This window comes from Schistocerca cancellata, chromosome 2 (genome assembly GCF_023864275.1).
Source record: "Schistocerca cancellata isolate TAMUIC-IGC-003103 chromosome 2, iqSchCanc2.1, whole genome shotgun sequence".
Classification (NCBI taxonomy): domain Eukaryota; kingdom Metazoa; phylum Arthropoda; class Insecta; order Orthoptera; family Acrididae; genus Schistocerca; species Schistocerca cancellata.
Window position 1 is genome coordinate 462,478,848 of NC_064627.1, and position 12,576 is coordinate 462,491,423.

The 12,576-nt window shown below is 39.7% G+C and overlaps 1 protein-coding gene across 3 annotated transcripts in view; it reads right to left on the minus strand.

Annotated features, from left to right (window-relative positions):
- The window catches only part of LOC126161966 (uncharacterized), a 227,959-nt gene that overhangs the window by 168,650 nt on the left and 46,733 nt on the right, over window positions 1–12,576 (minus strand). The window lies entirely within an intron of this gene.

A 12,576-nucleotide genomic window follows, 5' to 3' on the forward strand; every position in this document is an offset into this window, starting at 1 on the left:
AAACTACCGATTGTTTAAAAGTAAAACAGACAAAAGAATTCTTAAAAACACTCCGCATCTGGGTGTTGCATTCACAATTTCGCAAGACATTCTTGACTCCGTAATCGAAGTAAATCCAGTAAACAACAGACTAATGACAATTTCCATGAAATGTGCAAATAAAATGTACTGTTTAATTAACGCACACATGCCTATCAACCAGGAGAATAAAACAAATCCAGAAAAAGTAAATAAGTCATGGGAAGTGTTAGAGAATACAGTCTCCAAAATTCCTCAAAATTATGTAAAGATTTTAATGGGTGATTTTAATGCACAGTTAGGGAAAGAGAGAAAATTTAGAAAAACGGTCGGTGAATTCCCTGCACATAAATGGACCAATCAAAATGGAAAGAGGCTGGTAGAATTTTGCAGAAATTTCAATCTCAAAATTATGTCAAGTCATTTTAAGAAAAAACCTTCAAAACAAAAGACATGGCGATCACCTAACAAGGACATAGGTGAATTCCAAATTGACCATATTGCAATCTCGTATCCATGTCACAAAGAAATTTTAAATGTTCAAGTTCGTAAAGGCACCAATATTGACTCAGACCATTACTTAACCCATGTGAAACTAAAGCTAAAACCCCAAAATTTCAACAAAAGGACACCATTAATCCCCAAATTTGACACCAGTAAAATCCAACCATCATTATTAGCAGACGAATTTGACAAAACAAGTGCACAAAATTGGGAACAACTCAAACACAAGATTATCAAAACAGCTCAAGATCAAATTCCTTTACGAAAACACAAGAAACATGCTTGGTGGAATGAAAACTGTGATCATGCAATCAAAGCCAGACAAGAGACATTTAAAGCATGGAATAGCAACAAGACAGAAGACACATATGATACATTCCTGACAACTAGAAAAGACACTTCAAAACTAATTAGACAAACAAAAAGACAATATGAGAATAGTCAACTCTTAGAAATTGAAGAAGATTTTCAGAAATACAATACCAGAAATTTTTATAAAACTTTTAAAACCAAAATAAAGGGGTACCAACCCCAGAATCTTTGCTTCAAGAAGGAAAATGGACAGTTGGCTCTTAACAACCAAGAAAATTGCAAAGAACTTTCTAAATATTTTAAGAATCTTCTAAATTGCCCCGAGCCCATAGAAAGATTTCCACTAAAAATTCCCCAACAATGCAATCCAGTTTCACTTGCACCAAATGAAGAGGAAATCATTAAAGAAATTCATAGGTTGAAAAACAACAAAGCATCTGGTGAAGATGGAATTGTTGCAGAACTTTTAAAGGCAGCTGGTCCAAAAACCGTTAAAGAAATTACTTCAATCATGCAAAACATTTGGCAAACTGAAAAAATTCCTGATGAATGGAAAACCGCCTTGATTCACCCACTTCATAAGAAGGGAGACAAAACTGATGTTAATAATTACAGAGGAATTTCTCTTCTTCCAGTCACATACAAAATCCTCTCTCAATGTCTTCTGAACCGAGCACAACAACAACTTGAATGGAAAATTGGCGAATATCAAGCAGGTTTCAGGCCAAATAGATCTTGCCCAGAACAGATTTTAGTCCTCAAACTAATTCTCAGACATCAAAAAATTTACAATAAAAAACTAGTTTGTACTTTGTAGATTTTAGAAAGGCTTATGACTCAGTGGATCGTGACTCTCTTTTCCAAATTGTGAAAGAACAAGGCCTGGATCCTAAAACCACGGCAATTATCAGAGACACGCTAACTGGTACAAAATCAAAAGTAAAGTTCAGAGGAGAAATTTCAGAACCCTTTGAAATAAAAACAGGCGTGAGGCAAGGTGATGGACTCTTTCCGTTGCTATTTAACTGCGTTCTAGAAAAAGTAATACAAGAGTGGCGCGAACGAAAATTGGAGTTCAAAATTGACCAACCAGTGAAATTAGGACGAACAAATATTCGAATAGACTGTTTGGCCTTTGCAGACGACTTGGTTATTCTAACGCAGGACATCCAAATTGCTCAGAAACAAATAGAAATTCTTAAAGAAACAGCAGAAAGAGTAGGTCTCCAAATCTCATTTGAAAAAACACAGTATACGACTAGCAACAAACTGGCACCCAAACTTTTGGAAACTAAGTATGGAAAAATCAAAAGAGTTTCGCAATTCAAATATTTAGGTGAAACAATCTCAGAGACTGGTCTAGAAAAAATTGGAAATGAAATTCGTTGTCAAAAGATGGAGACAGCTTTTAGACTTACAAAAGACATCTACAACAAAAAATGTCTCTCGAGGTACTCTAAATTGAGACATTACAACACGGTCATAAAACCAGAGTGCCTTTATGGGGCTGAAACGCTTATTTTAAACAGAAAAAAGGACATTCAAGAAATCCAAAAAAGAGAAAGAAAAGTAATCAGAAAAATTCTAGGTCCAAAATATACTGAAGAAGGAACATACAGGCTAAGAGCAAATAGTGAAATTCAACAAGACACCAGCATATATTCGGATATGAAAAAACGCAGATTAAAATTTTATGGGCATATTAAAAGAATGGATGCTACCAGACTAACTAAACAAGTAGTGGAATTCTACAAAAATCGAAGTAAAGCTAAATTTGAGACAATAAAATGGATTGCTGCTATAAAAGAGGACATGAAAGAGGCAGATATAAAACAAGATGAAATTCAAGACAGAAAATTATTTAGGCAAAAAATTCATGACTGGGTAGTTGGTCAAGCTGAAAAACCAAATAAAACTGGAACCACATGGTCTGATGAAAGGAAAAGAGCTCATTCCGAGAGAATGAAAACAATTTGGGCAGAGAGAAAGTCTAAAAGAAAATAACTGAATGCCCCGTGATTGTACTTTGTGTGGTCCAGTAGGGCCCAAACGTGAATAATAATAATAATATATATGTATGTGTGAAAGCAAAGATGATGTGACTTACCAAATGAAAGTGCTGGCAGGTCGACAGACACACAAACGAACACAAACATACACACAAAATTCAAGCTTTCGCAACAAACTGTTGCCTCATCAGGAAAGAGGGAAGGAGAGGGAAAGACGAAAGGATGTGGGTTTTAAGGGAGAGGGTAAGGAGTCATTCCAGTCCCGGGAGCGGAAAGACTTACCTTAGGGGGAAAAAAGGACGGGTATACACTCGCACACACACACATATCCATCCACACATATACAGACACAAGCAGACATATTTAAAGACAAAGAGTTTGGGCAGAGATGTCAGTCGATGCAGAAGTGCAGAGGCAAATATGTTGTTGAATGACAGGTGAGGTATGAGTGGCGGCAACTTGAAATTAGCGGAGATTGAGGCCTGGTGGATAACGGGAAGAGAGGATATATTGAAGAGCAAGTTCCCATCTCCGGAGTTCGGATAGGCTGGTGTTAGTGGGAAGTATCCAGATAACCCGGACGGTGTAACACTGTGCCAAGATGTGCTGGCCGTGCACCAAGGCATGTTTAGCCACAGGGTGATCCTCATTACCAACAAACACTGTCTGCCTGTGTCCATTCAAGCGAATGGACAGTTTGTTGCTGGTCATTCCCACATAGAATGCATAACAGTGTAGGCAGGTCAGTTGGTAGATCACCTGGGTGCTTTTACACGTGGCTCTGCCTTTGATCGTGTACACCTTCCGGGTTACAGGACTGAAGTAGGTGGTGGTGGGAGGGTGCATGGGACAGGTTTTACACCGGGGGCGGTTACAAGGGTAGGAGCCAGAGGGTAGGGAAGGTGGTTTGGGGATTTCGAAGGGATGAACTAAGAGGTTACGAAGGTTAGGTGGATGGCGGAAAGACACTCTTGGTGGAGTGGGGAGGATTTCATGAAGGATGGATCTCATTTCAGGGCAGGATTTGAGGAAGTCGTATCCCTGCTGGAGAGCCACATTCAGAATCTGATCCAGTCCCGGAAAGTATCCTGTCACAAGTGGGGCACTTTTGTGGTTCTTCTGTGTGAGGTTCTGGGTTTGAGAGGATGAGGAAGTGGCTCTGGTTATTTGCTTCTGTACCAGGTCGGGAGGGTAGTTGCGGGATGCGAAAGCTGTTGTCAGGTTGTTGGTGTACTGCTTCAGGGATTCCGGACTGGAGCAGATTCGTTTGCCACGAAGACCTAGGCTGTAGGGAAGGGACCGTTTGATGTGGAATGGGTGGCAGCTGTCGTAATGGAGGTACTGTTGCTTGTTGGTGGGTTTGATGTGGACGGACGTGTGAAGCTGGCCATTGGACAGGTGGAGGTCAACATCAAGGAAAGTGGCATGGGATTTGGAGTAGGACCAGGTGAATCTGATGGAACCAAAGGAGTTGAGGTTGGAGAGGAAATTCTGGAGTTCTTCTTCACTGTGAGTCCAGATCATGAAGATGTCATCAATAAATCTGTACCAAACTTTGGGTTGGCAGGCCTGGGTAACCAAGAAGGCTTCCTCTAAGCGACCCATGAATAGGTTGGCGTACGAAGGGGCCATCCTGGTACCCATGGCTGTTCCGTTTAATTGTTAGTATGTCTGGTCTGGTACAGAAGCAAATAACCAGAGCCACTTCCTCATCCTCTCAAACCCAGAACCTCGCACAGAAGAACCACAAAAGTGCCCCACTTGTGACAGGATACTTTCCGGGACTGGATCAGATTCTGAATGTGGCTCTCCAGCAGGGATACGACTTCCTCAAATCCTGCCCTGAAATTAGATCCATCCTTCATGAAATCCTCCCCACTCCACCAAGAGTGTCTTTCCGCCGTCCACCTAACCTTCGTAACCTCTTAGTTCATCCCTTTGAAATCCCCAAACCACCTTCCCTACCCTCTGGCTCCTACCCTTGTAACCGCCCCCGGTGTAAAACCTGTCCCATGCACCCTCCCACCACCACCTACTTCAGTCCTGTAACCCGGAAGGTGTACACGATCAAAGGCAGAGCCACGTGTAAAAGCACCCAGGTGATCTACCAACTGACCTGCCTACACTGTTATGCATTCTATGTGGGAATGACCAGCAACAAACTGTCCATTCGCTTGAATGGACACAGGCAGACAGTGTTTGTTGGTAATGAGGATCACCCTGTGGCTAAACATGCCTTGGTGCACGGCCAGCACATCTTGGCACAGTGTTACACCGTCCGGGTTATCTGGATACTTCCCACTAACACCAGCCTATCCGAACTCCGGAGATGGGAACTTGCTCTTCAATATATCCTCCCTTCCCGTTATCCACCAGGCCTCAATCTCCGCTAATTTCAAGTTGCCGCCACTCATACCTCACCTGTCATTCAACAACATATTTGCCTCTGCACTTCTGCATCGACTGACATCTCTGCCCAAACTCTTTGTCTTTAAATATGTCTGCTTGTGTCTGTATATGTGTGGATGGATATGTGTGTGTGTGCGAGTGTATACCCGTCCTTTTTTCCCCCTAAGGTAAGTCTTTCCGCTCCCGGGACTGGAATGACTCCTTACCCTCTCCCTTAAAACCCACATCCTTTCGTCTTTCCCTCTCCTTCCCTCTTTCCTGATGAGGCAACAGTTTGTTGCGAAAGCTTGAATTTTGTGTGTATGTTTGTGTTCGTTTGTGTGTCTGTCGACCTGCCAGCACTTTCATTTGGTAAGTCACATCATCTTTGTTTTTAGGTGTATATATATATAGAATAGAGGGAAACATTCCACGTAGGAAAAATATATCTAAAAACAAAGATGATGAGACTTACCAAACAAAAGTGCTGGCAGGTCGATAGACACATAAACAAACGCAGACATACACACAAAATTCGAGCTTTCGCAACCCCTGGTTGCTTTGTCAGGAAAGAGGGAAGGAGAGGGAAAGATGAAAGGGTGTGGGTTTTAAGGGAGAGGGTAAGGAGTCATTCCAACCCCGGGAACGGAAAGACTTACCTTAGGGGGAAAAAAGTACAGGTATACACTCGCACACACACACATATCCATCCACACATACACAGACACAAGCAGACTATCCGAACTCCGGAGATGGGAACTTGCCCTTCAATATATCCTCTCTTCCCGTTATCCACCAGGCCTCTATCTCCGCTAATTTCAAGTTGCCGCCACTCATACCTCACCTGTCATTCAACAATATCTTTGCCTCTGCACTTCCGCCTCGACTGACATCTCTGCCCAAACTCTTTGCCTTTTAATATGTCTGCTTGTGTCTGTATATGTGGGGATGGATATGTGTGTGTGTGCAAGTGTATACCTGTCCTTTTTTCCCCCAAGGTAAGTCTTTCCGCTCCCGGGATTGGAATGACTCCTTACCCTCTCCCTTAAAACCCACATCCTTTCGTCTTTCCCACTCCTTCCCTCTTTCCTGATGAAGCAGCCGTTGGTTGCGAAAGCTAGAATTTTGTGTGTATGTTTGTGTTTGTTTGTGTGTCTATCGACCTGCCAGCGCTTTTGTTTGGTAAGTCTCATCATCTTTCTTTGATTTGGCAATTAACAGAGTTAGAGAATACACATTCTTTAGTTAATGTCCTACATTAACATTCACCATTAAAACCTTATGGTTATATCTACCACCAATTATCAGTTTCAATAATTCTTCAAGATTATGAAAATTTGTTAATGAACAGGGAAGTGTATCAGACTAATACGTAATAAATTAAGTATTGCCCATGAACCACAGACTTTATCAAAATGGGGTGGTTGTGCACCTCACTGATACAGTTAGCCATACTGTAGATGCCTTGCTGTGCTGATACTATGAATGACTGAAAGCAAGTGCATGTAGCTCTATTGTATGGTTAAATGATGATGGCATCTTCTTGGCAAAAATATTCCAGAAGTTAACAGTCCCCCATTTGGGTCTCTGGACAAGAGCTATCAGGTGAATGTCATCATCAGCAGTTACAAAACTATCATTCTACAGATCGGAGCATGGAATTTTAGATCACTTAATCTGGTAAGTAGATTAGAAAATTTAAAAATGGAAATGGATATGTTGAAGTTTGATATAGTGGGAATTAATGAAGTTTGGTGGTAGGATGAACACGACTTCTGATCAGGTGAGTAAATTGCTATAAATACAAAATCAGACAGGAATAATGCAGGAGTAGGTCTAACAAAGAATAAGAAATAGGAATATGTGTAAGCTACAATGAACAGTATAATGAATTCATTGTAACAGTCAAGGCAGAAACCTACACCAGCAATGCAAATTCGGATGCCTACAGGCTCCATGAATGAAGAAAGGATTCGTGGAATGTATGGGATAAAGGAAATTATTCAGATAGGAAAATTCAGTTGTGATGGGGGACTAAAATTCAATAACAGTAAAAGGAAGAGAAGAATATAATATAGAATATTGTGCTGTGGACTAAAATTCAATAATAGTAAAAGGAAGAGATGAATAGAACATAGAATGTACTTACTGAATTAATGTTACTACAATTATTGTATTTTAGTTGCAGATCTCAACTGAATTTTCCTACCTGAATAATTTCCTTCATCCCATATATTCTTTCAAAAAATTGTGGGAGGATACAAGCTTTAGGAAAGGAATGCCAGAGGAGCCACTTAGTAGAATATTGCACAAAGCATAAGTTACTCAACACAAACATATGGTTTGAGAATCATGGAAGAAGACTGCATGTGAGAAGTGACCAGGAGACACTGGATGGTTTATAATGATAACATAGCAATTTTGGAACATGTTTTAAACTGTAAAATATTTACAAGAGCAAATGTAAACTCTGACCATAAATTACAATTAAACTGAAGAAACTGCAAAAAGGTAACGAATTTTGGAGATTAGACCTGGCTAAGTCAAAGGAACCAGAGATTGTTCAGAGTTTCAAAGGGAGCATTAGCCAAGAATTGACTGATACAGTCAAAAGGAATACAGCAGAAGACAGACGAGCTGCTTTGAAACATGAAGTAGTGAAGGCAGCAGATTATGAAACAGGTAACATGGCAAGACCAAGCATAAATGGCTAGAGGACAAATGCAAGGCTACAGAAGTATGTATAACTAGGGGAAAATAGATCCACCTATAGAAAAATTAAAGAGACCTCTGGAGAAAGAAAAAGCAGCTGTATATAAATCAAAAGTTCAGATGCAAACAAGTACTAAGCAAAGAAGGGAAAGTTGAAAGGTGAAAGAAATATACAAGATGAGTCACCTAAGAATTGCACCGCAGATATTACAGAAATGGAAATCGCTATTACTGTGCAGTTTTCACACAATGGACTGACAGGATCTCATATTGTTAGCCAAAAACAGATTGTAATAACACTTAGAAAGTGTATTTTTGGTGCAAACATACACTTTTTAAATGAAACAACGCCTATTAACATTAACAAAATAAAAGTAGGGTAAATTAGAATGTCAGAGGTGTTCGTTGCAGATCCTATTGCGAGTCATTTATGAAATATTGCATTTTGAAAAGTTTCCAAGGGACACTTGTTTCTGCCATTCAACCTGTGTAGTTGCTAGGTATGATTTTGTTAGTTTTGCTTACAGTATGCCATGAAATCATCGAGAATTTGGCAACAGCTGTAAGACTCAGTGTTATGTATCACTCCGGAAGAGTGGTGTGTATCACTGTGCATTCTTACCAACAAATGATATTTACAAATGAAAAATTATAAAACGAATTATTATAGAGGACAGCACAACTATTGCACAGTTTTATTCTTTCATTTGCATGTGGAGAACAAAGCCAAGGGACAACATGTTTCTTCAGGGTAGGACAGTGACTGCAGTAACTTTGTGAGAGTAAGTACTTGCACAGGTGGAATATCAAAAGTCCCTGAATTTCTGGTCTACATTGCAGAAGCGTATTGTCCACACAATAAGTGTGTGTGTGTATGTGTATGTGTGTCTGTGTGTGTGCGTGCGTGCGTGCGTGCATGCGTAAAAGAATCTATGTTGTTTAGAGAGAAATACTGACAAAGACACTAACTTTAGCTCTATAATGCAGCTGTCCACTGCAGTGGACACCTGACATTGTCACTTCTTTGGCATTCTTCATCAATCCTGAGGCTGCAAGTGCATGCAGTCTGCTACAGTGGATACTCCCTACTAGCACTGCACCCTGTGTGTATTTGCAAACTCAGGATTGATTAGAAACACCAAAGAAGCAACACTTCCTGCTGCCCACTGAAGTGTGCAAGCTCAGGATTGATTAAAAATGCCAAAGAAGCAACATTAAGTGCTGTCCACTAAAGTGGACAAGTCCACTACATGGCTAAAATACTACAACAAAATGTACAAAATGCTTTAAAACAACTGGGAGAAACTGATGTGTTATTACTAACGAAAATACCATGGCTTTTATAATAATAGACCACAGACTAAAGGAAAACAAAATATTGTCTAAAATACTAAAAAATAGCAAATTATTATATAAGTGTATATAAAAAGATAATGCTCAGTTTCTTTAATAGATGTAGTGTTATCTTCTAAGACTTATTTTCCTGGCTATCTTTCAACAACATTTCACATAGATTTCATTTCGTTGTCTGATCTCACACATGCTTTAATACCTAAAGAAATTACTCTCTTCAGAAAAATGCTTTCAAAAATGGTTGCAAACTTATTTTTAAAAAAGGTTGAATTTATAATTGGCATTAGGTACACTTTACAATTCACCCTAGTGAACATTTTTAAGCCTACCTTAAAACTTTCCACTGTTTTGTCGTCAATCATCCTCACTGTTTACATTAAGTGTTACTAGGCTGTACTTGTAATGAAGTTATGTAATGTGATTAACAGTGTATCATGATCTGTCATTCTACTTATAACTAGGTAAGCATGTTATTGTTTAACTTTGCGTTTTGTACAAATACATTATCTTCCAATGTATAATGGCCATTCAATAAGTAATGTAACACATTTTTCTTCTCAGCCAATTTCAGTTGAAAAAAATGAGAATTTGTTGTGAGACATCATGCAATATTCCCACTTCAGCTCCTACAGTCTCATGAAGCTCTAATAGGTGATGGTGCTATATGTAGCCTCCAAAATGGAGTCTGTAACAAAGGTTCATTCCAAGCAGAGAGCTGTCATTGAGTTTCTTTTGGAGGAAAACCAGAGCATTACAGATATTCATAGGTGCTTGCGGAATGTCTACAGAGCTTGTCAGTGGACAAAACCATGGTGAGTCATTGAGTGAGGTGTCTGTCATCATTGAGACCAGGTTGAGCAAATCTGTCTGATCTCCCAGATGCTGGCCAGCTGTGCACAGCTGTGACTTCTGCAATGTTGGAATGTGTGGACAGTCTCGTTTGAGGTGATCGACTGATTACAATTAAACATTTCACTGCTCATCTGTACATCTCTGTTGGTGGTGCTTATGTACTTGTCCACCAGCTGGGTATTCAAAGGTGTGTATCCACTACATTCCTTGCTGCCTAGCAGAAGACCATAAAATGCAAGAAAGTACCGTCTGTGCAGAATTGCTTGTGCATTACAAGGCTGACTGTGACATTTTTTGTCACACATCATCACAGGTTATGAAAATAGGTTCACCATTTCGAACCGGAAACAAAATGGTAATCCATAGGGTGGTGTCACACTACCTCTCCTCCAAAGAAAAAGTTCAAAGCTGCAACCTCAGCCAGTAAAGTCATGGTGATGGTCTTCTAGGAATCTGAATCCTTTGTTTGATGTCCTCCCTCATGGTGCAGTGTTCAACTTTGAAAGGCATTGTGCTACCCTCAAGAAATTGAAGAAATGACTTCAACATGTCTGTCATCACAAAAATGCAAATGAAGTTCTCCTTCTCCCTGACAATGCAAGACCCCACACAAGTCTGCACACTGAAGAGGAACTTACAAAACTTCATAGGACTGTTCTTCCTCATCCACCCTACAGCTCGTACCTTGCACCTTCAGACTTCCATCTGTTTGCCCCAATGAAGGATGCACTCCATGGGAAGCAGAACATGGATGATGGGGACATTAGTGGTGAGGCAAGGTGTTGGCACCAGCATTGACCATTAGAGTGGTATCAAGCAGACATAGAGGCCCTCCCAGTAAGTTGGTCTAAGGCCATCACATTGAATATAGATTTGTTGAAAAATAGGGTTTTGTGGCCAAAAGAACAAGGAATAGCAGATGCCTCAGCACCCCAAATAAAATCAACCAGCTTTCATAGTACTTCCTTGATTTTTCATGAAAGGAAATTTATAGTTGACACTAAACCACATGTGCCCAGAACCTATCTACAGTACATTTTCTGTGAGATTATTTTAAGAAATTTACAATGAAGTTGCCACAAACAAATAATCTGTTCTTTCATTCTGAAAGACAGCACAATAAAACATCAAATTCCATCATGGAAATTTCCCAATTACCCAGTGAAGATTTAGAACAACAAAAACGATTATACTGCCCATTATTATCCCATAGAAAATTTACTGATTTCTATATTTTTGAATTTATATTCATTTTTTATGAAAGTGAAACTCCTACTTTATCAATCAATGCAGTTAATTTGTAACCATTTATTACAAGATTGAACCCCCATTGGTTATATGATGTTCAGACAGACAAGTGACATCAGTTTCTTTCCAACTACAACTTCCAAACAAACTAACAACTCATTTAATTTATTTTTTATATGCCTAATATTCTGATGAAACAATTTCATTCCCTCTGCTCTTATGTGATGAAATGAGAGTCACTGTAACTTTAATTTCCTTTAATACTTTTTGTGTGAATCTTTAATTTAACCTAAAATGTTCATCTCACCTGGCCCCAATCACCACAGGGATTTGCCTTTGTATGCTCTTAGACCCCCTCATGCTTTTTTATGATAGATCTGATAACTTGTCATTACCTCTTGTATCCAGGCGTGGGCCATGATGAGTTATCCCAATCTCCTCACAGCACCCACAGGAACAGCACCTACATGAGGTCTCATATCCACTCTAAGGAGAATTCCCACATATGTTTTTACTCACTTCACATGAGAGTTAATCTAAGACTGGTCATGGCATGACCTAACCTTTTAAAAAACTTACATTTGTGTGAACAGTAGCTGCTCAGTTTTTTTCAAGGCAGCCCTAGTACTGTAAGATTCTACAAAGATTATGTGAAAGAACTTTGCTCCTCTTGTAGTAGCAGTTTACCATAGTTCACTGGAGAAATAAAATGTACCTGGCAACTGGGAAAAAGCACATGTCATTCCCATTTTCGAGAAGAGTCATTGACATAAGAAAGATCATAGAACAGATGCACATAATTATGGGCCTATATCATTGACATCAATCTGTTGTAGTTATGGAACATGTTTCATGCTCAAGACTTGGATGACAAAAATCTCCTCTATAAAAATCAACATGGATTTTGCATACAGAGCTTCGTGAAACTCAGCTTGCTCCACACCCAGATTCATGCCATGTTTCTTCACTTCAGGAAGGAATCTGACACCATTCCACACAGCCGTCTAATAAAGAAAATGAGCTGACAAAGTATCAGACCAGTTCGTGACTGGATCACTCCACACAGCTCACAAAGTATCAGACCAATTTGTGACTGGGTTCAGGACTTCCTTGCAGACAGAACTCAGCATGTCACTCTTAATGGAACAAAGTCTACAGATGTAAAGGGAATTTCTGGGAT